The 8,077-nt window shown below is 47.0% G+C and overlaps 1 long non-coding RNA gene across 2 annotated transcripts; it reads right to left on the reverse strand.

The window, feature by feature from the left end:
* Positions 1-2,282: 2,282 nt before the first annotated feature.
* On the reverse strand, positions 2,283-7,254 carry LOC106993038 (uncharacterized). Of its 2 annotated transcripts, XR_013402671.1 has the most exons (4): positions 7,089-7,254; positions 6,810-6,884; positions 4,448-5,418; positions 2,283-3,022 (listed from the first exon to the last, which is right to left on the reverse strand). It is a non-coding gene; the product is annotated as an uncharacterized LOC106993038 (long non-coding RNA). The 2 variants fall into 2 exon arrangements; XR_001439213.3 differs by lacking the exon at positions 2,283-3,022 and having other exon boundaries at positions 4,218-5,418.
* Between the last annotated feature and the right edge of the window lie 823 nt (positions 7,255-8,077).

Consider the following 8,077-nt stretch of genomic DNA (forward strand, 5'->3'; position numbering starts at 1 on the left):
AGGACCTGCTGTCCTAGGGTGGCGCAGGCACTGCGAGGGTCTCCAGGCCTCTGCTTCCGCGCACCAAATGACCTCGGTTCTAATAGTGGGGGTCTGTATTAGTTATGGTAAAGCTGGCTGCCATAACGAAAACGTACCATGATTCAAGGATAAAAGCAGCTCGTTTTTTAGATAAAGTCTAAAATGGATATTCCTGATTTGTGGGTGGATCTCCTCTAACAGGGGACTTGGGGCCCAAGTTCCTTCCCTCTTACGTTCTGTCAACTGCAACACATGTCTTTCCAGAAAGTTTGAGGCTGGCTTGAAAGTGGCATGTATCACTTCTAACAGTAAGGAGGCTGGAAAGTTGTCAACCCAAGGAGAAGAGGAAATGGGTTTGGTGGGCCGCTAACCAGTCTCTGTGTTGTACTTGTGCCATATTAGTTGTTAAATATTTTGGATACCATCCCTTGTCAGAGACATGGATTTGAGGCTTGACTCTGCCTTTTTTTTTTTTTTTCTCCCCAATCAATGGTTGCCTAGGCTCTGCCTCTTTTTCCCTTTTTTTTTTTTTTTGAGATGGAGTCTCGCTCTGTCACCCAGGCTGGAGTACAGTGGCACGATCTTGGCTCACTGCAACCTCCACCTCCCAGGTTCAATCGATTCTCCTGCTTCAGCCTCCCAAGAGCTGTGATTACAGGCATGCACCACTACGGCCAGTTAATGTTTTTATTTTTAGTAGAGACGGGGTTTCACCATGTTGGCCAGTCTGGTCTCGAGCTCCTGACATCATGATCCTCCTACCTCAGCCTACCAAAGTGCTGGGATTACAGGTGTGAGCCACCGCGCCCTGCTGGCCCTGCCTCTTAATAGTTGAGAGGGGACAGACATGGTGGCTCACACCTGTAATCCCAGTCCTTTGGGAGGCCAAAGCAGGAGGATTGTGTGAGGCCAGCAGTTCAAGACCAACCTGGGCAATATAGCAAGACTACAAAAAAAATCTAAATTTTTTTTTTCTACAAAAAAAAAAATCTAAAAACTAGCTAGGCATGGTGATGAGTGCCTGTAGTCCCAGCCACTTGGGAGGCTGAGGCAGGAGGATCACCTGAGCCCAGGAAGTCAAGGCTGCAGTGAGTTATGATCATTCCACTGCACTCCAGGCTAGGCAACAGGTCTCAACTCTGTCTCAAAAAATAATAATAATAATAATTGAGAGAATTTGAACAAGTTGTTTAACCTCTCTGAGCCTCAGTTTTTCCATATGAAAACAGAAATGCTAATAATTATAATAAATAATACCTTCAGGGTTCCTTGGAATTATAAAAAAGATTATATTTGTCAAGGGACCTTATAAACTATTAAGTCTCATGGAAATGCTCTTCTTCATTCACCCTGCCTGGAATGAACTTCCTTTTCCCTTCCTTTATATAATTTCTACCCACCTTTCAAAGTCTGAGTACAATTCCCTGTTAAGAGGGCCAGAATGTTCTATTCTATTAAATAGCAACTGTGACCTTTTGGGGTCCTGACACCACTAAAAAGAAGAAAAAAAATTGGTTTGAAATAGCTTGGGAATTTTACTACCCTGGGGGAGCCTAAGAGCAATTCCCACAACTGTAGCACTTCCCCCTAACTCAGAAATATTTGTTTCGCCTCCTGGTGAGCTTGTAGCAAGTTGTGACATTCGTCCCCGAAACACTAGGAATCAGGACATTCCTCTTGGACCATCGGTATCCAAACCCAACAACTAAAAAGATTAAAAACTCAACTTGAGGGACATGGAAATTAGAGGCTTATAACATTGCTTCATACCGCACCAGCTATGATATCAGACCCCCAAAATGTAACTGGCAGAGCCTAGAACTCCTGACTAATCCTCATAAAAATCCCCTTAACAATTGCCTCTTTTAGAAAACATTCTCAAGCGTTTCCAGTCCAAGATATGTTCTATTTTTCCCAAAGGATTGTATTTCATAAATGCCACCTGATACAAATGCCACTTAAAATCCTTCTTTTGTTAGTTTTGCCTCTCACACAGATGTTTAGTCACTTGAGATCAGGGACTGGGTCCTTTGACCCCACACTAGAGACATGGCAGACCATCATTAAAGATTTGTTAACCAAGGACTTCCCGTGGGGAGTGTCATTTCCTGGAATGGGATAGTCATGCTCCATTATCATGTTAAGCATCCAATATAACCATTAAAATATTGGGATTCTTGAAATCTGGTGTTCTTGGGCATTCATCTACCCAGGTTAGCACTGACCCAACCACATGGTACCACTCAGTGATAGGAAATGGGTGAGAATCACAGAGGAGTTTCCATTCATTCATCTGACAAATAATTATTAGATTCCAAAACCGTTCTTAGCACCTGCCAGGAGTTTCAAGAGAAAAGGCATATATGTATATGATAAAGACTCACTTTCTAGTCTAGTACAGTGACACCAGGTGATAAGCAGTCCAATAAAGCTGGATAAAGAAGCAGGCAAGAGATTTAGAAGCAAGGCCCAGGGAGGCAACATTAGGGACAGGCATGTGGGAACATGACCCAAGGGAGGCCCGGAATTGAGAACAGGTTTCAACAGCTGTCTCCACTTATCAGACTGGCAAATGTTAAAGACTGACAACACCAGGTGTTGCTAGGGTGTGCAAAGCAGACTCCCACATATTGCTGGAATGGTGTACATTTGCACTAACCTATCTGTGGGGCGATCTCACAAAATGTACCAACATTTAAAGCGTATATATGTATAACTCGGCAATTACAAACCAGACATTTATCTTGTGGGAATAACTGGGCAAATGAAAACTGACATTGGTACCACTGTAGCCTATTCATTGTGTCACCGCTTGGAGAGGGTAAAATTGTAATCACTTGGCCATGAATTTGTCCCTGAACCAATCACAATGGCCAGAAGGATCAGATCTTCTGACTGGTCAGGCCTCAGTCACACATCTCTCCTCTGTTGCCAGGGGATAGAGGAAGACTGTGATTGACAGTTGAGCCATGTGGATTAGGATAAGAGAAAAGACAATTCCCTAAAGGAAAAAAAAAGGAAGAACATTGTTACTAGGGGACTGAAAATGGGAAAGCCAAACAAAATCTGTAATTAGGGCTGGGCGCAGTGGCTCACGCCTATAATCCCAGCACTTTGGGAGGCTGAGGCAGGTGGAGCACTTGAGGTCAGGAATTTGAGACCAGCCTGACCAACAAGGTGAAACCCCATCTATACTAAAAATACAAAAATTAGCCGGGAGTGGTGACATGTGCCTATAATCCCAGCTACTCAGGAGGCTGAGACAGGAGAATTGCTTGAATCCAGAAGGCGGAGGCTGCAGTGAGCTGAGATGGTGCCACTGTACTTTAGCCTGGGTGACAGAGCAAGACTCTGTCTCAGAAAAACAAAAACAAAAACAAACAAAACAAAACAAAAAAAACCCTGTAACTACCCCAGTCTACCATAGCAGGAGTCACTGGTGCAGAGGGAGAACTGCTTCAGGCAGACGGAAGAGATTAGTTTTTACAGAGCCTTTACAGTCTGTGATGAAACCACCTCCAGAGAGGAGGAGGAGGAGGAGGAGGAGGAGGAGAAGGCCACCCCTGACGAAGGAGACCCAGACTTGTAAATCCACCTCTATGAATAATTGAATAATTTTAAAGACATGGTTGAGGCTGTGAGGTAGTTGTAAGAAAAATATAAGCAAACAAGACAAATGAGGATACTATGGGCAGAGCCAGGAAAGGTCCCTGACCATGCATGGGCCCGCGTGGTGTCCACACATGTCAGTGAGACATTGGCTAGCACCGTGGGTACCACTTGTAGCCAAGCGAACTTGATCAAATGACTTGAGCACTTAAGACTTCAGTTTCTTTATCTCTAAGACTGAGAGAAGAAACCGATGTATGGGCTGACGGTGAGAATGTCTTGAGCCTGTGCAGGTAAAAACACCTGTGTGCCAGACATTGTGTACAGAACCTCAGCAAGGGGAAGGGCAGGCCAGAAACAACCCTCCAATTTAAACAGAAGAGAAAAAAGTAAACAGAAGAGATGAAGGATGGTGGCTCCAGGAAGTCTGAAACCTAGGGGTTTATTCTAGGGCAAACGGAGATCTCAAATTTAAGTTGGTGGTCATAATGAGGGTTACGACAGCACTTTCAATTAGAAACTATGTTGAAAAACTGGAACTTGCCCCCCTCCCACAAGTCCTTAACTGTGTATAAGTGGAACAACTGTTTACTTGTACATTTTTATTCTCATGGCTCATTCTCACTGGCTATTGAAACACTTCAGAACAGAAACTCCTTAAACGCCCCAAGACCAGGTTAGGGCACCCCGCCACCACCACCCTATTCCTCCATTTCGCCCTGTGCCAAGAGCACCACAGGCCTGCTCCTGCCTCAAGTGTCCTTCCCTGGGTCCAACAGGGGACAACGTGTACCGTGGTTGCCTTGAATTTCCTCACCTCAAATTCAGATCGAGTGACATTTGCACCATCAAGGTGGCAAGCACGCGTTGCTCTGTCTGGGAGGCAAGGAGAGATCGACACCATGAGAAGGTATGAGCACAGAGAGAGCACGAGGTGGTCCCACTGCTCCTGACCCCCACGAGGTCCAGTCTGTGTGAAAAACAGCATTGACCCAGAAACACAAAGGCACCCCTGTTTGTGTGGTATTGCGCAAGCCTCTGGCCTCTCCAAGCCTGTTTCTTTATCCTTAAAATTGTGGCAATTCTATCCTCTGAGGGCAGCCATGAAAAGTGGGGAAAAGCTTGCGGCAAGAGCCTCATAGCCTCCTAAGCAGCCATGCCCTGAGACGTCTGTGTCTTTTTTTTTCCGTCCCCCTGCCACCCCCCCGCCAAGATGGAGTTTCACTCTTTCGCCAGGCTGGAGTGCAGTGGCACAATCTCAGCTCACTGCAACCTCTGTCCCCGCGGTTCAAGCGATTCTCCTGTCTCAGCCTCCAGAGTAGCTGGGATTACAGGTGCCCACTACCACACCTGGCTAATTTTTGTATTTTTAGTAGAGACGGGGTTTCACCATGTTGGCCAGGCTTGTCTCGCACTCCTGACCTCAGGTGATCCACCCGCCTCGGCCTCCCAAAGTTCTAGCATTACAGGCGTGTGCCTGGCCGGGGTGTGTCATTTTTACTTTTCCCCATCCCACAGGGTTTTACAGAGTGTCACAGCCGTGGTCTGTGCCCTGAGGTAAGAAGTAAATGGGTCAGATAACAAGGCATGAAAATGAAGCCAAAATGAAGCAGGTATTTCACAGAGGCTCGTCTTAGGGTTTTCCATCAGGAATCCAAAGTGTTGCTGCTACTGCAGACATCTGGTGTTGCTTGGCTGTGGCCACAGGGAGATGCGATGTGTCAGCCAGGAAATCTCAGAGGTGTCTGTGAGCAGGAGGGAGGCCACTCAGAAGCGATGTCCATGGGGCTGTGAAAGGGCAGGAAGAGAACGAGGAAGCAAGGAAGCAGGCAGAAGGTGCTTTCTTTCCCTTCCCTGGCTCCTCATCACCTGCCCAGGGGCCCAATCAGCTCTGGTATCAGCGAATAGCCACCCTCAAATGGCTTCATCTCACCCTCCATCCCCAACTGTGGGATCTCCCTAGACATGAAGCAGAGACTCTAGCAAAAGGATGGTAGTGCTCTGCGGCAAACACAGCCATTCCAAATGGCATTCATGAGACAATTCCTTCATTCTCTGCTCTGTGCTTGGTGCTTTGGAAAGAAGCAAAAGACATTGGAACTACAAGCTGCTCACAATAAAGAGCTGTATTTGCACAGCCAACCCTGTAGAGGGGCTTCCCCAGGTCTAAGCCACCTAGGACCACAGATGCCACTATGGCTCTTCTGTAAGCACATCACTGGTCACTGATGTCCAGAGGAATGACTGGAGTGACAGGAAGGTAGGGGACCTGGGGGTGTGGTATGGACCCCAGTCAATGTGGAAGGGCACTCTGGAGGCTGGGTCAGGTTACCCAACCAGAGAGAAAATACCAGATCAGGATGGCAGATTCAGCAAGGGAAAGGCTGTGGCCAGAACCTAGGTGTGCCCATGGAGAGTAGCAAAGGCTATGCCATCAGCACACGCTGTCAGGTCTGGGCAGACAGGGACGCTCCCTGACCAAGTTCAGGCTGCAGGTGTGGTTAGGACGATAAGGAGAGGCAGCTCACTTAAGGGGGCTCCTGAGCATGAAGCCTCCTTCTTTCCCTTCCCTTTTCCTCCCTCCCTCCCTCCCTCCCTCTCTCCCTCCCTCCCTCCCTCCCTCTCTCCCTCCCTCTCTCCTCCTTCCTTCCTTTCTTCCCTTGACTTAGCAACTTTACATGGGATTATTTCCAAATAGCAGGGGTTCTTGGGACTTTTACTACTCTAATGTGCATTGTGAGTCTAAAAACTACCTGACTGTTCTTGCTCACCCATATTTCTTGGTTCTCACAAACACATTTCTTCCTAGGGAGCAGAGCAGCTGTATAGTCCAAGATTAGCTAGTCTCTGGTTAGAAAAAATCTCTCCAGCATCACATGAACTTTGGGTACACACCCCCTTGCGCAATTAGGGTGACTCCCTAGCCTTATCAGCTGCATGGTGGCGGCCATCTCTTGGGTGGACTGTTTCTTCAGAAGGGTCACATGCTTCATCCAACTCTCTCAAGTATTGTTCCAGAGCTCAGGGACACATGATTTGATCTTTCCCTCATGCAGGCCACAGACCTCACTTAGCCTATAGGCCCTCTAAAGGCATTGCCCCCGACAGGTAAACAGTCAGGCAGAGACCTCGTGAACACTGGTCTCTGGACCAAAGATTGCCCAGAGCTTTTGCCTTACCAAGGTGGAAACTTCCCTCTTCTCACTTCAGCCTGGGACATTCAGCCGATTTGAGTTCTCACGAGACGCTGGTGCCTAGGCACGAGATCTGAATGATATCTTTCTAGACAACATGCACCTAACAACCTAACAACAGTCTCCCTAATCCCACCAACCACCCTCCCTGTGATACTGGCCAGAACATTTTAAACACCAGCATGAGCCCTCCCTGCAGGTAAAAATCATGTCTAATCTCACCATCACCTCCCCAGCCCCCAGATACCCTTTGCTCTCCTCTACCTCTCCTGCTGCCCATGACGCACCGCCAGTCCCTGAGGACTCCATGCTTGTAAATAGCATGCCTCTCCTGGAAAATCATTACTCACTCTCCTAGAGCTGGAGAAAATGTCACTGCTCTGTGTACCTTCTCCTCTAGGCAGTTTGCTACTCTGATCTCTGAAGCCTGTTGCTCCACCTTGTGTAATAGGGTTACTGCCCTTTGGCTGTTGACACTTGTGTCTCTCCCACCTCTGCTAGAGCAGCTTGAAGTCAGGGGTGGGACGCAGTGTCTGGCAGGTGCTTCCTACAGATCTATTGATGAAGACCGGACAGACACAAGAAGCTCTAGTTCGGGAAAAAGAATAATGCACTGTGTACCTATTGCAAGCCAGACACTGTTCTAAGTTCATTTAATACTCACAACAACCCTGTGAGGCAAGTGCTATTGCCACCCTCAGTTTACAGCTAAGGAAACTGAAGAACAGAGTGGTTAAGTAACTTACACGAGGCCTCTCAGCTACGAAATAGTAAAGCCAGGATGGATTTGAACCTGGAGCCTCTGCTCTTAACCAGTATACCTATTGCCTTTCAAACTAACAGAAATGAGACCAAGAGCTAAATTTCAAGGTTAGAGGCATCAGCATCAAACAGACTGGATGCAAACATTGGCTCTGACCTTGACCTTACTCAACTAAGCTGAGCCTCAATTTTTTCAAATGTGAAATGGACATTATAATAATATTTGCCTCATCTTTCGTATGGTTGATTTTAAAACTCTATGGATCTGTTGTAATCATAATGGCAAGGCCTGTGTGCCGTGACCTTGTGAATCTTTCAGATTTGAACTGCTGCTGCCAACCCTAATCTCAACCCTGTGAGAAATGACATTCACAGAGGATTGCCTGGAGTGTATTTAATGTATCTCTTCCTGTAGATTTTTGACGGAACCAGACCATCAACGCCTGTGCTCTTGGAACTCTGACCTTCCCTGGGTGTATCACATTTGCTTT

The sequence above is a fragment of the Macaca mulatta genome, chromosome 13 (assembly GCF_049350105.2).
Source record: "Macaca mulatta isolate MMU2019108-1 chromosome 13, T2T-MMU8v2.0, whole genome shotgun sequence".
Taxonomy (NCBI): domain Eukaryota; kingdom Metazoa; phylum Chordata; class Mammalia; order Primates; family Cercopithecidae; genus Macaca; species Macaca mulatta.